We start from the raw sequence: 19770 nt of genomic DNA on the forward strand, positions 1-19770 counted from the left end.
GCACGGCCACCTCCCATACAAAAGTTAGGTTGAAAATTACTAAAAGTAGGTTAACTCATTAACGAAAAACGTCAGAAACACTAAATTTCACATAAGAAATGGCAGATGAAAGCTGCACTCAGGTTTTTTTACAAAATGGAAAATGGGCGTGGCGTCGCCCACTTATGGGTCAAAAACCATATCTCAGGAACCACTCGACCGATTTTAATGAAACTTGGTTTGTAATAGTTTCCTTACATCCCAATGATATGTTGTGAAAATAGGCCAAATCGCTTAACAACCACGCCTACTTCCTATATACCAGAACTTTGAAGACGACCTGAATCGTTTACTTTACAATATATAAAGTAAGTACTAGTGTAGATATCGGTGCAGAACTTTGCACAAATAGTATGTTAATAGTGTGGCAGCCCCATTCTAAAAATCGACGAAATCGGACCATATATCGAACACGAGGACCTCGGTGCTTCTATCCTAATATTATGGTTTCCAACTTTCAATGGACTTTATACAATATATATGACGAATATGTGGGTCAAATTGTGTATTATATAACATAAAGAAAGTTAAATAAATAAATTGCGAGAGTATAAAATGTTCGGTTACACCCGAACTTAGCCCTTCCTTACTTGTTTATTAATATTTTTGGAAAAACAAAATTTTAAAACCAAAAATTGTTTAATATTTTTTTTTTACAATTTTTGTCAAAAAAAAAGAAACCAACACAATATTTTTTTAAATATCTTAAATTCTTTTAAATATTTTAAATTTGTTTTTGCTAAAAAAATCTCATAACATAGCGATATTAAGTTTTCTAGCAACAGCTGAACATACCGCAAGATAACAGATTTAATTGAAACTAAAATAAAATTTTATTATTTTTTTGCTATATTTGACTCTTTTTTTTTCGTAACGCCCACATCATTTGTGATTAGAGACTATTAAATATCTCAGATAATTATAGTTTAAAAATAGACAAAAAATAACCAAAATACCTTCTTGGGAGGCAATAAACCTAAACTGTTTACTTTTATAAAGCTATACAAATCATAATCCTATAATGAGCGGTTGTTTAAGTCAAAAAATTCGGAAATATATTTGGTTTGCATTATTGCTATTTTGATCGCATTTATATTAAAGCTACCTAATTAATATAAGCTTAAACAAATAACGCTAAACATCCACAGTTAATAACCGTCAATTTACTCCACTTTTGGATTTTATATTTTTTTTCAACACATCGCCACCAACAACACAAGCAAAAATATAGTGATTTATAGCAGTTCGAGAAATTAACACATAACAAACGCTTTAAAAGATGTCAACTGACCATTGTTTAGTGACAAAGCAAAACACAATGAAAGATAACATTTTATGCAAAAAAATATTAAAATACAAATGTGTTAACAAAAGGTAATATACATATGTATACTACATAATCTAATGCGATTTAAATGCAAACAAAAGTGTAAAATTAATTGTCAAGCGTTTGCATTGCACATCTTCTTCTATTGGCAATAATTTTGAGATATTTAGTCAAGATATTGCAGTTGACATGTGACAGCCTTGAGCCATTGAGTGGGGATAGTTGAAGAGTTCAAGTGATGACAAGTGATAAAACAGAAAATGTTTGCAAAAACTGCAGCTAATTAGGGAAGTCAAAATGTTTATATAAAAAAAACTCGTGCTACTGTTAATGGCCTTGAAATGTATTTGAGAAAAAAAAGGTGTGTGAATTAGCAGCATCTTGGCTGTCAGTAATGCATATGAGGCTAAAGAAAAATGGATATGGCTTTCCAACTGCAAGAAGCAGGATGAGACATATGTTTGAGAAGTTGTGGGATCATAGATACCCATTGGGTGTTGAGAGAGGGATTATAAGATGAAAAGTTACTGATTTGGAACCTGGTTTCAAAGTTAGCTTTGGATAATCCTTCCTCTGCAGGGGTTTTCAGAATTCGGCACCAATTAAATAAAGGGTTCATTAATTGAGGCATTCTCTCTAGCAGCTTTTATATATACCAAAGTGATTAGGGTGAAGAGTGGAGGTCAAATCCGGATGTCTGTCTGTCCGTTTGTGCAAGCTGTAACTTAAGCAAAAATTGAGATATCTTGATGAAACTTGGTACACATAAAGGTTATTTGTGACACTAAAGTTTACGGTGAAGAGCGTAAAAGAATCTTGCACTCAAATTGTTATAAAATATGAAAAATGTGTGTTGTGACGAATTTGACAAATTAAATTGGTTAACAACCACGCCTACATCTCATATAGCAAAATTTCCAATTTCATCTGATTCGTTCGTTTTATAATTTATAAATTAAATATTAATGAAGATATCTGAATAAACTTCTGCTCAAATATTGCTTTGCGAAATCGTTTATCCAAAAATTATCAAAATCGGACTATAAATCTTCAAGGCCACAGATATCGAACTTCTTCAGTGCCAATGAATAATTTTTTTACGGAAATTATCGGAATATCTTTCAGATATTTTAGAGAAATACAGAGGGAATATTTTTTTTCTAACAACTTCCTCCATATTGGATTCGCCATTTTGAATTAAAAAAAAACCGACGGATTCGTAATCCGTGACCCAAAGTAGCGCGTTTCAAGCGAATCTGATTAATTCTACAAAATATTGATTTTTTGTTGTTATGTTAAGCCCTTGATCTGATTGAGTTAAATGAATCTCGGTTTCGGATTCAGCGACCTCAAAAACATATGGTGCACATAGAAGACCTCAGGTCATAAACACAATTTTTTTTGTGTGGCTCTGCTATAAATGACATCAGAGACCCACAAGTTAAATTAGTTTTATTTGTAAAAAATTAAAAAACATTTTAATTAACAATAAAGCCTAATATGCACTGAACTTATTAGCAAGAAATTCCAAAATAATATTGAAATTGCACTCGCTGATTAGGAAGCAAATGCATATTTCCCAATATTTTCTCGCCGAGATAAGAAGCTAATTAAAAGCTTAACTATAACGAATTAATAGATTTAGCTCATTATGCAGGGCTTGCTATTGCTGTTGCTGTTGTGCCATTGATTACTCCGTTGACCGGTGCGACTGCCGGCAAATTGGTTTTGCAGCATTTTTCAACACTCACCGCCGCTGCCGACTTTCAAAGATGACTCCATTACCATTTCGCTACAAGCGAATATGACGTTAGTGAGCCGCGCGCTCGGCTTATTGCCAAAGTGTTGAAATCAATTACTAGTTTTGATGGCTTCATTGCCAATATCAGGCAACAAGCAGGCAGGTCGCCCGGCAGTCGCGCAGCTAATGACAACCCATTTGCTATTTTTTCGGCTGTGCTTATCGAATGTTGTTGCTTTGTTGCTGCTTACGACATAATTAGTGTAGTTGAGCTATTCGTTTTGCGCTCAGCTTGTAATGTTTTGCCTGCCTCTCCTCTTCGATGTATTTGCATATAAGGCTACATAAATCCTCAAGTAATCTCATTAGCCTTATTGGGTTATGTTTCTTTTTTTGTTGTTGTTGCTTTTAACAAATTTTAATTTTAGAAATAAATAAATATTTTAAAAATAATATTTGTGAAAACCTGTTGTGCACAGAAACCAAATAGTTGTCGTAGCGCCTCTTTGATTGCAAAAGACCTACAGCTACTCAGCGTTGCTTTTGGTTCCGCTGCAATCGAAGCTTTTGCTGTTGTTGTTACTTTCAATTTTTAATTTTGTTGTTTTTATTTCGCGCCAAATTGTTTATAATTCATTATTTATGCTTGCATAAAATTTTATTCGGTGTCTAAAAATAAATGCATACGATTTATCACCTACCAAAAACTATTAACGGAATGTCAAATTTTATGTTGTTGTCCTCAATGTTTCTATTTCGATTAATTATGGCGCATCTAAGCTTCTTTCAGTATAATTAGTTGGTTATCCATGAAATTAGATATAGAAAATTGACAATATTTTACGGTAAATGAGATTGTGATTTAATAGTCAATTTAACAGTAGTTTTATGTTACTATTCATTGACATTAAAATGATCGACATAATTGCATTTTAAATGCATATTAAACATGACATCTATGTTTCCGCATAACTTTACTTTTGAGACTTAAGACGATTAAAACGATTATAAATATTTCGACTGGGAAGTATAACAAACACTTTTCTATATTTTGTTTACTAATTAGAGAAAATTGTTTCTTAATTTTCGAAATCAGAACCCAAAAATATTTGTTTTACTTAAATAATTCACAGAACAACGTCTTTACTTCCAAATGAAAGAGAAGTAAATGTTAAACGGTCATTGTATAATCTTACTAAGAGTTGTAAGCCCCACCATTTCTCATTCTTTTGGGCTGTTGTCGGTTTATTCAGCTAGCATTCTTATAAGCTGAATAGCTGAAACTCTTGTTCAGCTCTTGACATTGTGCGCTGAATAAAGTGCTGAATGCCAATTGTATTACGTAGTTGCAATTTAAGTCAGTATTATCATGTTAAAAAGGGATTTAAACCTATTGCTCTCCTATAGTACATTCTAGCACTGTGTATGGAGATGGGTCTATGATTCGATCCTTTTTTAGAAATCTTCTTCTTCGATGCTAGCCACCAAGAATTGGTTTAATGAGTTTCAACATTGTTGCACATCAATTGTTCAGGAACCACATCCTAGTGAAACGCAAAACGGTTACCATAGAGGATGGTTTCAGCGTGGTAAAAGACCACCATCTCTAATTGACTATCAATTGTCTACTGAACGAACTAGCTGAGATTGTAAACATCTCAAAAAAGCTCAATCCGAACTTCGAACCATAAACGCAGATGTGTGAGTCCGAAACAGTTTGGTGACCGTCGGCGAAACATGAGTCCTCTGGTATATAGCAGAGTCCAAGGGGAGCAGTCGAATTAGTGGACTGACTCCCGAAAAAGGTGAAAACTATTCCATCGACTGGAATGAGAATGAAATCGACTACCAGTAGAAGAAAAAATCGGTCCCAAGGTTTTACTATGTCGAAAAATCTATGTCAACTCCAGATCAAGCTCCCATCTTCAGATTGGTATTTCTCTTAACTTTCACATTTGAAAAAGTTGAACTAAAATTAGGAACCTTTGTAGCCTACATTAGATGTATCGTGTAGACTATATATTATTTCAAAATAAATAATATATTTTTGGGGCAACAATTACGGTGAGTGTTGCTTTTCAAATTGTGTATGATTTTTAACGGCCACGAATTCGAATTCTTCTAATTATCATCTTCTTGCAAGCTGGTGTTAAAAGTAAAAAAATTTGGAACATCAAAATCGGTTCTGGGTGATCTTTCATATTACACTTAATACCTCCAATGGTTAATTAAATATAATTAGTATTATCCTCCTTGAAATAATAAGCGGATTGAAAGTATTATTTTACAACAGAAAAATCAGAAGCTAAAACGATAGCAAATACTAAGCCAAGACTCCAATTATCACATCAAAGCAAGTAAGTCAGCAAAAACTTAAAACTATCAACGCATTTCACATATTGGGACAATTGGCAACAACAACAGCAGCACCACAACAACAACATACAACATCAAGCTAAAGTAGGTACACTGTTATCTACAGACCGAATAGTGTGCCAAACTGGTCAAATGCAGCATTGACCAAGACAGCTTGTCACTTGACACATATCCAATGATGTCTATCAATAAATGTGTGGCTAACGGAGGCACACACACTGAAATGTCTTATGTTATTTCCTAACTTTCACTCGCAGCAGAAACAGCAATGCGAAGATTATTGAATTTTAATGCGTTTCAACGCATTTCCTACACATTCAATGGCCACTAAGCATGCAATCAAAGGCTCAAAATTTCAATAATCAAAAGCAAAGTGCAAACTCAAACAAAAAAATTAGATTTTAACGATTTGTTTTGATTTTGTCACCGTAAATTTGGGTAATTGCTTACATCATCGCACGCGTCGGCCAAAGCTTATGGCAACGCCGGCGAGCTGACAGCACGGCGTTTGGACGGTGATTCATTAAAAAGAGTAGTGCCACTGCCGTCGCCACACTTGACTGACTGCCTTAATGTTGGCTCACTTTCTGCACGCACCGGACACGCATAAATCTTCGCTGTGCAGCCGTCAATCACCGCGCCGCAGTAGTGCCAACAGATAACGCTGCGATGATGTGCGCTTTTCGTCGCAGTTAAGCGCTGAAGCTAGAAAACGTAGCCTATCTCCAACTAAAAGTTGCTTGTGCTTTGCTTTGCAATCTAGCGCCTGCAGGCCTATTTGCGCACCGACGCTTGATTTACGATCTAACCTGACAAGCGGTGGCTAGCTGCCTGCCCAGCTGGTTAGCTGAATCTGATCTGCTGTTGATCGACATGCCACCGCTTTTGATTGCTGCGCCATACATTTGGTTATCTTTTTCTTTATGTATATGTGCGTCATTAGCTTCGGGCATTCACGTGTAGGCCAGAAGGCCAATGATCGACTGATGCTTGTTACAGCGATCGATATGTGACAAGTTGACATTTGATGGACGTTTGTCATTATGTAATACTCGTCTGTAAGCGGTGAAATGTGCGTTAGGAAGTGGCTGTGTTTGATGATGTTACAGGAAGCTTAATTTTTAAGCACTTGGTAGCCTTAAGGTTCGAAATACAATATTGAGGGGTTTAGTTTAAAAACACAAAAGAAATGAGAATTTCTTCATATTTTTTAACAAAGTTCCTTAGCAATTTTATTTTACCAAATATTTTTTAAAAAAGATATATATATATAAACTATTTTTCATAATTTCCCAGCTTCGTCTTTATATTATTTACTCCTAGTGAGCTTTCAAAAATATACACAAATATATTTATATTTTTGTTCATAATATGGATATAATTGTGCCGAACACTGTATATGAATATGAAAAAAATTACTGTTGACAGTTGCCCTCAAGCATTTGTGCACAATTAGCTTGGTTGTCTTTAAGTATGCCTAGTGACATCAAAAACTCTTTCATTACTTATGTCGTTAACTGTCATCGATTTGTATTTATTTATTTGTTACGTCTGTTACGTTATGTTAACAACAATGCATTGATTGACATAGTAAAAGTAAAAAAGTATTATATTTTGCTATTATATTATTTGTTCGAATACAAACTCAATTATAAAGCAAACAAGTAAGGAAGGGCTAAGTTCGGGTGTAACCGAACATTTTATACTCTCGCAATTTATTTATTTAACTTTATTTATATTATATAATACACAATTTTACCCACATATTCGTCATATATATTGTATAAAGTCCATTGAAAGTTGGAAACCATAATATTAGGTTAGAAGCACCGAGGTCCTCGTGTTCGATATATGGGGCCTTAAAAACCTATGGTCCGATTTCGGCGATTTTTAGAATGGGGCTGCCACACTATTAACATAGTATTTATGCAAAGTTCTGCACCGATATCTTCACTGGTACTTACTATATATATAGTAAAGTAAACGATTCAGATTGTCTTCAAAGTTCTGGTATAGAGGAAGTAGGCGTGGTTGTGAAGCGATTTGGCACAACATATCATTGGGATATAAGGAAACTATTACAAACCAAGTTTCATTGAAATCGGTCGAGTAGTTCCTGAGATATGGTTTTTGACCCATAAGTGGGCGACGCCACGCCCATTTTCCATTTTGTAAAAAAATCTGAGTGCAGCTTTCATCTGCCATTTCTTCTATGAAATTTAGTGTTTCCGACGTTTTTCGTTAGTGAGTTAACCCACTTTTAGTAATTTTCAACCTAAACTTTGTATGGTAGGTGGGCGTGGTTATGATCCGATTTCTTTCATTTTTGGACTGTATTAGGACGGACGGACGGACGGACGGACGGACAGACAGACAGACATTCGGATTTGAACTCCACTCTTCACCCTGATCACTTTGGTATATATGACTCTATATCTAACTCGTTTAGTTTTAGGTGTTACAAACAACCGTTATGTGAACAAAACTATAATACTCTCTTAGCAACATTTGTTGCGAGAGTATAAAAAGAAATATATGAATGTGTAATGTCACTGTTTAATGTCTTGACATACTTTGCAGTTTTGTTAACATCTTTTGTAAATTTCCATTTGATATGGTAACATAATTGCAATTTACAATTTGTCCAATGATCCACCAATATTGCATGCAAATGGTAGGTTTAAATTATATCCAAAGTCTTTGATACAGCGTTCACACAGCATAGATCATAAAATATATATCGTTTTCGATTCGTCACTTTTGGCTCGCTATATTTCTGGTCTGATTTTCCCCAAAAAAGTTATTTGTTCAATTCGTCACTCTCCATATTTCAAAGTGGCAGATCGAATCGAAATCAGCAAGAATCGAAAGAGAATGCATGCAATAAATATCTACAATATTATCTTTAACAGCATAACAGCAATAATTACTAGTAGTTTGTTGACAATTATCTAATTAAAATTTGCTATAACTATAAAATTTCTGTATTAGCATATTTTAATCATGAAAACGAGCCAATCATACATCAATACTATATCTAATATCATAATTGTGGGAATTTCATAAACATTATTACTGTGCTATGTATTAAGTATTATTAAATAATAAATGTTTGTTTAATATACTATAATACTTTCTGATTAATATACCCTTCCAATTAAAAAAAAACGATTTTTATATTTTTATTTTCAGTTTCTAATTTCTGATGCGTCTGATTTGGGGATCATTTATGATATAAAAAGAATTAGTTTCACTAACCATGAAATGGTAAGTTACAATTAACATTATTTTATTGATAACAGCATTGCTGGATAAGCAATTCATATATTTATCTTAGTATTAAAGACTTTATTAAAATCACCCATTTACAAAATGTGAAAAAAATGAAAATGAAATTGTGATTCTTTGAAATATTTGGGAATTTCAGTAAACAAATTTTTATCATCTTTGTCAAATCCCTGCTCACAGTAACATGTCTGTTATCCGCTTATTAAATTCACATAGTTATAGCTGAATAATATACGATGTTACAGTATTAGGAACCGTGTGGTAAAAAAATATCCGAGTTCTTATATTGTTCCTTTTAAATTTCAACAATCGGCAAGTGCGGCCAATATTCCATTCTGACCACATTTGTTTGCTTGTTGAGTAAATCAGGGATTGCTTCCACTGACACTCAGCCAACTCTATGACATATTTGTCGATTAGGTGTTTACATGTGGCCGGGTTCTTATTGTAACCTTGTGCCCAATCTGTTACTTTAGTGATTTTAAAGTCGCTTGACTGCCTTTGAATATAAATATGTTTCTTGTTGTAAGCACCTTCCTTGTCAGAACAAGAAGGTGTTCTTTAATTATAGTAACCTCCATTTGAAATACGTAGTGTAGTGATCTGGTAGTCGGAAGAAGATTTACATAAGATAAACGATGTTTGATCCTAAGATAGAATAGTATTTTGCAATGAAGGATATTTTTATTGAAACAAGTATATTTCTGATACAAAAAGGTCAATCAAATCTCCTGACTTTGATGAAAATGATTCTGCTTGCTGAAAAATATTACCCTATAAAGGTTATAGCGGTTATTATTACGGAGATAGGAGATTATGAGCAAATGATATGAGATAATATTTGATAGTTTAAAGAATATTCGAACTTAGAGGCTTTAAAAACATGAAAATTATTTTTGTAATATGAAATCTACCACAAGTTGGATCGAGGGTTAAAAGCTTAAAATTGAATTAACATAAAATATTTGTTGTTGTTATGTTAATAGTTATGTAACTATAAAATCTGTTAAAGGGAAAAGTTTTTAACTGGTGGTAAAAATGTTTACTAAGCACTTAAAAACATAAGTTAAGTTTAGTGGGTACTAAAAGCATCGTATTCCATTGACAGTCCATATTAAGTCTGTTAATTAACATTGATTCTGTTATATATATTCCTGAAAATTATTTTAAAAACCGCTGATATAAAGCCTCTAATAAAAATCTATTTATATTAGTTTCTTCGATACATTTGTGTTTAAATTCTACATTGTTCCAAATTTACAAGTTATTAATCCCAACACTTATCAAATTATACAATTAAAATTGAATAAACGCAAAGTTCCGTTTCCGAACTTATTTAAAATGTAATCAATTACAATGATATTCAAATTTTTAAATTAATAAAAACCACTGCCAAGCAAGGTCAGCCACTAAGAGCATATTGTTAAAGGTGCATGTTGAGCGACAAGAGCTGAACTTTAGATATTAATACGTAAGCTCGAAGCTATATACATGTGTAACATGCTCACTGCACATGTGATTTTATCTTATTACTCACTTTCATCAATATTTTTTCACATGCAAGCTGAAGGCATTGTTGTTATTGTTATTGTGCACATGTGCAAACCCTGGTTTATAGTGGTAATGGATAGCAACATTAATGTCATGAACTAGTGCAATATGCAGCTGATTTTATGCTATTTTTATACACAACTTTGGTTGCTCTTACTTTTTATTATTTTCTCAACACTTTTGCCATAACAATGAATAATATTAAAAATGCAGCGTTTTAACAACAATAACAATGAGAGTAACGCTGAAAGCAGCATAAACTTTGCTTAACGTACTTGACTTTAGCCGGTCTGCATGATTATAAGTGTATTGAGTGAGTGTAGTGTTGCACTGATTTTGTCTGCCATAACTGGTAGAATCGCTTGTGGCGTCAAGGACGTTTACAGCAACAGCGACAGACAAATTTACATAAGATCATAGCAGTGCATACGTACTTATATGTTAGCGTCAGCAATCGAGAGTAACTGCGCTGTTGTGGACATGTTGAAAAACGAATTTGTATTAGCTCTATATTATTTTTATTTTTATTCTAGTTTTTGCATTGCCTTTGCGGTTTTGTTCTGATTCTAATCGCGCACCATAAACCAAACGCTGCATGCATAAATTAGAATATGTAGCTCTTGTCGAGGCAGTAAGTACAGTTGCAGTTGCCACGAAAATGGGCGTTGCAATTTTGACAGCTCCAACGAAGTCAACTAGACATTTGCGCAGCGGCGTGTTGTCTTGTTGGACGCAATTTCGGGCCATAGACAAGTTGACATAAAGACAGAAAATGTTTTTTGAGGTATGAGTATATAAAATACATACATGACGATATGAGGTGTGTTCAAAAAATAATGGGAATTTTCAAAAGTAAAAAAAAAAAAAATTTCGTTTTTTACAAACTCACGCTTCGTTGCATGTTCGTGAATTCTCGCCAAAAATAATACTGTAACGATGCCTCTATATTTATCAGACATGACTTAAGGCGCCGTCGTTGTACAAGCATGCGAAAAATCGCTGAAAGTGTCAAAAATGGAGTTTGAGAAGTGTTTCGATGATTAGAAGAAAACAATTTTTTTTTCAGAAATTCCCGTTATTTTTTGAACACACCTGTACATTTGTCCAAAATGTCAACTGTACAAATGTAAGCTGTCGCATACGCTGATATTTCTAAGGCGCATGCGTGCGTTCAACAAGTGCAGTGAAAATATTTGGCCAGCAATTGCTTGCCATTTTTCTTTATCTCAACACTTGAGTTTTTTTCAATTTAATTTTAATTTTTGTTGCTTTTTTCCTCACACATTTCGCACTTTAAATTTTTCGTTCTAAATTGTTATTTAAACTGCAAATGCATTTCATTAGCATTTAAATATTCCGGTGATAACAATCTTGATTGTGCTAATTGCATGCCATTAACACTTTGTGAGCCAACTGACTTTTTACTCAACACACATTTTTCAACATATTTTTGTTGTTGTTATTTTTTTTCTTTAAATTTTGCTTGAGCGTAAAAAGTTGTTGTTCTTGCGAAAAGACGCTTTTTATTTGTCACTTTCAATTAATTGCTTAACAATCGTTTTTTTTTTGTTTGACGCCATTTTTCATTAGTCTCTTTACTCTTTTTTGAAAGCGAAATAAACATCAGCATGTTGTAAATGTGTCAAATTTAATTGAATGATATCAATAGTGCGTGTTCGTTTGACCAAGTAACAACAATCAGCTTTGCGTGCGCTCTATAGAACAAATGCAAAACAAAAGACTTAAGCAACGAACTCGCTTGTGCAATTGTCTTCAATCATTATGTATTGATTTTGAAATGAATTGAGAGCTTTATTGGCATTTTGAAAACGCATATGCGTGCTTGTAAATAATTGTTCTATACGTTTTGATTAGGAGAAGATCTTAAGTTGAATTCAGTGAATATTGCCAAATGTAATATCAAAAGCCATTGAATTTGAATTTTTTTCCAAAAAAAATTTAAAAAAAAATTAAAATATTTTTTTTCTTTATGCAGAAAGGGATTTATGAACACCAATATATTCGATTTCGTTCATTTTTAATGTAGAATAAGTAAATATAAGTATGTAAATACCATATTACCGTTTCGAAAAGTACTTTATATTTGCCCAAAATGAAAATTAATGTCAATGAATTATCGTACAAGAAGCAGAATTAAATATTTATATTATTTAAATTTTTGGACCTATTATTGTTATTTTTTTATTTTATGTAGTTTTTTTCTATTTTTGTTTCTTTGAAGAAAAGACAAGATCTCAAATTTTAATTTAAAAAAAAAAGAATAATAATGGATTTGTAATCTATGAGAATATTCAATTCATAAATCCGTGTAAAATTCTAAAAATATGTTGTATAGATTTTAATATTTTATTTTAGTATAAGAGAAGTCAGTATCAGAGGTCATTCTACTTCTTGTTTCAAACATTTATTCGTCGTAGTAGGTTCTTGTGTTATATCAATTTTAAATATTAAAAGTAGAAAGCATTCAATTTTTGAGCTGTTTTAGTAATATTCTTCTTATAACCGAAACTAGTTTTCGGGCTAAGTTCGGGTGTAACCGAACGTTTTATACTCTCGCAAATTATTTATTTAACTTTATTTATATTATATAATACACAATTTGACCCACATATTCGTCATATATATTGTATAAAGTCCACTGAAAGTTGGAAACCATAATATTAGTTTAGAAGCACCGAGGTCCTCATGTTCGATATATGGGCCTTGAAAACCTATGGTCCGATTTTGGCGATTTTCAGAATGGGGATGCCACACTATAAACATAGTATTTGTGCAAAGCTCTGCACCGATATCTTCACTAGTACTTACTTTATATATTGTAAAGTAAACGATTCAGATTGTCTTCAAAGTTCTGGTATATAGGAAGTAGGCGTGGTTGTGAAGCGACTTGGCCCATTTTCACAACATATCATTGGGATGTATGGAAATTATTACAAACCAAGTTTCATTGAAATCGGTCGAGTAGTTCCTGGGATATAGTTTTTGACCCATAAGTGGGCGACGCCACGCTCATTTTCCATTTTGTAAAAAAATCTGAGTGCAACTTTCATCTGCCATTTCTTATGTGAAATTTAGTGTTTCTGACGTTTTTCGTTAGTGAGTTAACCCACTTTTAGTAATTTTCAACCTAACTTTTGTATGGGAGGTGGGCGTGGTTATGATCCGATTTCTTTCATTTTTGGACTGTATTAGGAAGTGGCTAAAAAAAACGACTGCAGAAAGTTTGGTTTATATAGCTCTATTGGTTTGCGAGATATGTACAAAAAACTTAGTAGGGGGCGAGGCCACACCCACTTCCCCAAAAAAATTACATCCAAATATGCCCCTTTATAGTGCGATCCTTCATACCAAATTTTATTTCCATAGCTTTATTTATGGCTTAGTTATGACACTTTATGTGTTTTTGGTTTTCACCATTTTGTGGGCGTGACAGTGGTCCGATTTTGCTCATTTTCGAAAGCAACATTCCTATCGTGTCAAGAAACAAGTGTACCAAGTTTCATCGAGATATCTTAATTTTTACTCAAGTTACAGCTTGCACAGACGGACGGACGGACAGACAGACATTCGGATTTGAACTCCACTTTTCACCCTGATCACTTTGATATATATAACCCTATATCTAACTCGTTTCGCTTTGGGTGTTACAAACAACCGTTATGTGAACAAAACTATAATACTCTCTTTAGCAGCTTTTGTTGTGAGGGTATAAAAATCAAAAAAAGGTTGCAGTCATTCTTAAGGAACAGAACACAGAAAAAAAGGCTTAAACATATAAATATTTTAGTAATAATATTTTTTAACCTAGTCGTAATCTTAAGCTTTCTCAAAATACGTCTGTCATACTTTATTTTCGAAATAATTTCTGATATGATTTTTGTGGAGATTCATGCCAATTAAAATGTTTTTATTAAGAAATATAAAAGCATTTTAGCACCTGAACACGTGATGCAAAGCTCTTAAAATTGTATTTCTCTAAGAATTTTCACAAACAAAATAAAAAGTTAATCAATATGATGCATCATCCAAATGCCTTACTTTAGTAATATGTTAAATTGAATTAATTAATCATTGTTACGCCTAATTAGAAATCATTATTTTTAAATGTAATAGAGCTGGTTAAATTTGCAGCCTATATGAGTCAATCCAAGTTATTTACCGCAAAAGTATGACTAAGTCATGTCTAGATTAAAAAAAAAAAAAACAATTTCAAAATCTCGAAAAAGGTATTTAAAACAACTATTGCCGCAAATTATGACATGAAAAAAAAAATTATTAACAGCCAAACAAATAATTATTAACAAATTCCTATTAATTTTTCTTTCAAACACCTTATATGCCGAAATAGCAAATATTTCATTGCATTTTTTTTTTGTTTTACAAAATTCACCAACTTCCATAAACACACAGCAAATATGCAGTTTTGCCATGCAACCAAATAAATACATAAATACCTCCACCTAATGGGCCCGCAATGAAATGCAACAAATTTTTCTTTATTATTCAACCAGAAATGAATGTGTTTACATTGTTATGAAGAAAGCGACCAACATTCGACGATTTTCACAACAAACATACATACTTACATAGATGTAATATGTAAGCTTAAAAATATATACATACTATATACATATGTATTTATATATAAATACATGCGTGTGTTCAATTGGATTGTGTATGCCTCTATAAGGCAAAATTACAATTCATTCCACCGGCACACGTTAATTTCATTCAACCTGAACCGCAGCTAAGCTTCCTATTTACCTACTTACATATAAATAAATAATTAAGGTACTTCAGAGTTAGTTAAAAAATAACTGTATACTGTATATTGCTTGTAACCGTGTGTGTGCTAGTGTATTAGCTCAAGAGTCTACGGAGTCGAGAGTTATTGCGGTTTCTGTTAACTAAATTAGTACTCATGCATGCAATATTTGTAGTTATGTGCGTAATATTAGTAAAGAGTTTATTACAGCGCATTTTATAAAACAAAAAAAAAAATATTTAAAAATTACAAATATACAAACTTATTTCATTTTTAAGAGCTGTTACTTTGGCTGAACAACTCACTTGCATTTATTACTTGCAATTGAATAATTTTGTTTATATTTGTTACGATTTCAACCAGTGACCAATATTGCTTTAACTTGTATTTCATGTGGTTTGTGTGCAACAACAACATGAACAACAACAATTATTGCCGTTAGCTATGCCATCACAGCAGAAATAAAATTTTTGATGTCTTTGGTGGTTTACCTTTACTTGGTCATAGCTGAGTTGTTGTTATTTGTGTGTTTTTTTCTTTTTTTATACTCTCGCAACAAAAGTTGCTAAGAGAGTATTATAGTTTTGTTCACATAACGGTTGTTTGTAACACCTAAAACTAAAAGAGTTAGATATAGAGTCATACATAGAGTGATCAGGATGACGAGTATCCGTCCGTCTATCCGTTTGTGCAAGCTGTAACTTGAGTAAAAATTAAGATATCTTGACGAAACTTGGCACAAATATTCCTTGGCACCATAAGAAGATCAACTTCGAAAATGGGCAGAATCGGACCATTGCCACGCCCACAAAATGGCGAAAACCAAAAACACATAAAGTGTCATAACTAAGCCATAAATAAAGCTATGGAAAAATTTGGAATAAAGGATCGCACTAGGAGGGGGCATATTTGGATGTACTTTTTTTGGGGAAGTGGGCGTGGCCCCGCCCACAAATCGGTTATTTGTATTTAACTCGCAAACTAATAAAGCTATATAAACCAAACTTTCTGCGGTCGGGTCTCTTACATACTCCACCACACACCATGAAACTAGTTGAAATCGGATAATAACCACGCCCACCTCCCATACAAAGGTTAGGTTGAAAATTACTAAAAGCGGGTTAACTAACTAACGAAAAACGTCAGAAACACTAAATTTTGCAGAAGAAATAGCAGAAGGGAGCTGTACTCAGATTTTTTTACAAAATGGAAAATGGGCGTGGCATCGCCCACTTATGGGTCAAAAACCATATCTCAGGAACTACTCGACCGATTCGAATGAAATTCGGTATAAAATATTTTTTTGACACCCTGATAACACGGACAAAAAATGGGCGAAATCGGTTCACAACCACTACTACTTTCCTTATAACTCAATTTCCTTACTTGTTTTTTTTTTCTTTTTTTATTATTTTTGATTAAAAATTATGTAAAATGCCTAATATTAATTAATTAAATAATATTTATCATAAATAATAGTAAATTTGGTTATTTCCATAAAAACAATTATCTCCCTCAAAAACGCCGATTAAAAAAAATTATTTTTTTTTGTATTTTTGTAATACAAAATATTTATTTTTGGAAAAATTAGCACATCTATAAAAAAAATACAAAAACAAGCACAAGTCATCACAGCCTATTTTATGTCCCATTAATTGTGCATTAATTTTGCATTTATTTACATTTTATCAAAACACACATACACATTCCTGCGCACAGGCGCCGTTCTGCCATTGTAATATTCCAGCTTTTGTGTTGCTCAAACACAGATTTGCATTTAAAGGTAACTGTAAAATGAAACATGTGTAACACTTTGTTAATATTCGCATTATGCCGTTACTTGCGGTGCTTTGTAATCAATAGCGAGCGAGCGCGCAAATTGTTGCTCTGCCACTTTGGGCAAAAAATTGTAATCACCCCAAGAGTACAATGAACAGCGCGTTTGCAAATCAAATTCAAGGTTGCATATGCGCAAATTGTACACACAAATATATCCCAATATTAAGCAAATTTACATTTCTAAATACAACAAACAAGTAGTCAAATGCCGTTATTTGCACACAATTATTACGTCTTGTCAAATGTTACAATAACATTCAGCTGTTACAAGCAGCTGTTAAGTGCAATGTTTTCTATTTGCTGTTTGCTGTTGTTGTAAGCAGGCTAATTTGGGGATGAATGTTCATGCGTAAAATTGTAATGTGTTTGTTGAGATCATTAATTAACATATTATGTAATATTTGTTTTTGTTTTTTATATTTCTGAATTTTGTAAAAACGAAATGTCACGGATATTTTTGCAATGTAAATTATAAGGAAGCTTTAGGTTTTGCTTTAGACGGGTTTCAGACTCGCTAATTGAGTTTAGACGTTGAACCTTCTACTTATAAATATGGAATTTCTATTCATAATTATAAATGTACATATATTTTTTGGTGAATTGTTTTTAAAATATGTATAGGAAATATGGATAAATTGACTCTTAAATTAAAGTCATGAAGTTTAAAGTAGATAATTATGGGTGTTAAGCGTATGTAATTGCAATTCAAAAATTAAAAAAAAAATATATATATATATAACAAAATCGTTGCCACAAATTAATCAGGATCAATATTTTTTTATGATTTCTTTCATATCAATTGATAATTTATCGGAATCATCAATGCAATTGTGGTAAATTAAGTACTGTAACAGTGTACATTGACAGTACGAAATGGTTATCTTTCTCTTTATTTATATATTTATAAAGATTAGAATATATATTGAAACTATTTATAAATTTAAGCTCCGTGATTTTTGTTATTTTATAAGACGTTTCCATCTAGAAACTATTTTATTATTTGATAGTTGAATATTATGTATTATGACATTATTAGCGCTGGTAAACTTTCAGTTTGACTGGTTAAATAGATGACAACCATAGTTTAATGATTCTAGACTTTTTGAAATAGTTGGAAACTATATTAAATAGTTTTTAAGCAGTCATTTTAAAAGGGCCAAAATTAGTTTACTGACTTCTAAGAAATATATTTAAAATATTTTTTTATCCAAGGGTTTTGAAATATATTGAACGAATTTGTAAAATTTTATAATTGTTAAGCAATTGGCAACGTTTTCAAAAATTAAATTTTATTTAAATTTCACAGAGACACTTTCTCGAAAGCACTATAGTATATTAACCCTCTCATGCCCGAATTAAAATGAGAGGAGCGAACATATTTTTTATGACAGATATATATTAGTCTGAACTCAAATATGAAGTGATAACAATTTCAAAGTCCTATGTATCTTGGTTCATTAGTTACAGGATGTTGCTTATAGGCATAAATTAAATTATTATAACTTTTCTCTTGACTATTTTTTTAATAACTCTATTATCTCTGCTTATTTATATAGTTCACTTTGTTTTAAAATAAAACAATTATTTTTATATTTTTTAACACTTTTTGTATAGCCACTTTTGTATAACTTTTTTCGCGAAACGATTTTTGCTACTTTCTCTCTGCGGAGAACTCTTACTGAATAACACGTGCACAGCTCATATCAGAAAAATTAACTGTAAGCTTGCACAATACATATGTCAACGTAATTGAAAAAAACCGCTGGTCAAAAATATTTAAATAGCGAGAATTAGAAGCCGGTGAGTACAATGTTGCCTATAGGCAACATGAAAGGATTCAAAATCAGTAAAATCGATTCATGGACAACAATCCTCACAGTTGTATTGCAGTTTCAATTTCGATTTTTATTCGATTAAAAATTAATGTAATGAAAAATGAATTTTCCTGTGTATTGATGTACCTGTATCGATCTGAATTAGCGCTTTAAACGAGCATTAATTGAGTTAATTGATCAATTAATTGCTGTGCGAAAAGGTTATTAGGTATACTCAATTTCTTGCTCAGAATTAGCTGTTAGTTGGCCTGTAACAGAACTGTCCGTTAATAACTACAGTGCACTGTTTGAGTATTACCAGATGATTCATTAGTAATGATATTTGCAAATTGTTCACTATATACAAAATTCATTTAACTTAGCAAAAATATACATATAATATTGGAAATGAAGGACATGAAACTACCATTAGCTTATTTAGAAATTATTTATTTTGCTTTGTTCCTTCAGGTATTATAATTTACATGGTTTTGTTCAGCATTAAACTCACTTCAAATCACCTGCCTGCAACTTCAAATGATTGCATTATAAAGAATTTGCCACCAGCTATTTACTGTCAAGGCAGCTCTACTAAAGTACAAACACATGTTGCTTTGTTTGAAATTATCTCAATTTCTTTGTTTTATTTGCACGCCAAATCTTAATGCGCACTGAAATTGGGTCAATTACCATAGCAAATTTGATTGTTATTTAATTTTTATTATTCGACATATTTATAGATAAATGTTTGAGCATTTACGAAGTGCAAATGGTAATGTTTGTGTAGAAGCATGTTAATTACAAACTCGTTTGTTCGTTTGGCAGTTGCTTATTACTTGCATATTTGGTTTGTTATCCACCTGCTCTAACATACTAGAAACAATAGTGGTAATGTTAGCTTGCGCTTTGAAGTAGCCTAAAGTGTTTCAACTCAACTAACTTGCTTTATGTATTTGGGATGTATGTATGTATTGTATTTTGTATTTATGTATATTTGGATGTATGCTAT

General features: G+C 32.3%; 2 protein-coding genes across 3 annotated transcripts in view; one reads left to right on the forward strand and one right to left on the reverse strand.

Annotated features, from left to right (window-relative positions):
• LOC105216992 (tenascin-R) overlaps window positions 1-19770 on the reverse strand; it is a 175504-nt gene that overhangs the window by 105417 nt on the left and 50317 nt on the right. The window lies entirely within an intron of this gene.
• LOC105216989 (zinc finger protein 845) overlaps window positions 1-19770 on the forward strand; it is a 166848-nt gene that overhangs the window by 33428 nt on the left and 113650 nt on the right. Inside the window, exon 2 of the mRNA XM_054234887.1 lies at window positions 8676-8750. The gene's annotated coding sequence lies outside the window, so the exon portion shown is untranslated. The remainder of the gene's footprint in view (window positions 1-8675; window positions 8751-19770) is intronic.

Source organism: Zeugodacus cucurbitae, chromosome 6 (assembly GCF_028554725.1).
Source record: "Zeugodacus cucurbitae isolate PBARC_wt_2022May chromosome 6, idZeuCucr1.2, whole genome shotgun sequence".
NCBI classification, from domain to species: Eukaryota; Metazoa; Arthropoda; class Insecta; order Diptera; family Tephritidae; genus Zeugodacus; species Zeugodacus cucurbitae.